This window comes from Tenrec ecaudatus, chromosome 9, assembly GCF_050624435.1.
Source record: "Tenrec ecaudatus isolate mTenEca1 chromosome 9, mTenEca1.hap1, whole genome shotgun sequence".
Taxonomy (NCBI): domain Eukaryota; kingdom Metazoa; phylum Chordata; class Mammalia; order Afrosoricida; family Tenrecidae; genus Tenrec; species Tenrec ecaudatus.
In genome coordinates this window covers 95,839,927-95,840,505 of record NC_134538.1, presented here as the reverse complement: position 1 = coordinate 95,840,505, position 579 = coordinate 95,839,927, and positions in this window count along the sequence as shown.

Here is a 579-nt window from a genome sequence, read left to right as displayed (position 1 = left end):
ACATGCTAATAAGGCACCCTTTTCAAAAGGGTGCATATTTCATAAACCTAGAAACATAAAAATCAGAGTTTTGTTTTCATATGCCACGATAGGTGACCTCAACCAGAACAATGCCACTCCCGCTTGTGGAAGCTGAGAAACAGCTCTTTGTACATCCCATACATATTCATGTGTAGTAAAATTTTATTATATACTCAATATTATTTATCTCAGAATAGATTTTCAGATGCTTTGCACATTTGAATTAGTTAGTTATGAAATAATGTTTTCCTATCAGGAAATTGTAGGGATACATTTATGAAAGCATGAGGGAGAATTCTATTTAGCCGCTCATGCTGTGTATTTACATAGAAAACCCTCTCACTCTTCCCTTTTAGTACGTACGTGGACCGCTTTGTGGACGAGTACTAGTCCCACTTGCTCTCAGAAGTCTCTGGGGGGCACACTCAACTGTCAGCGACCTACCCCGCACTTCTTTTCCTCTGGTACGTGTTACCAAGGCTGATCATCCGCCATTTAGTACCTGGTCCTGGGATTTATTGGTTCATACATTTTCTAGCCAATTATAATTTTCCTGCG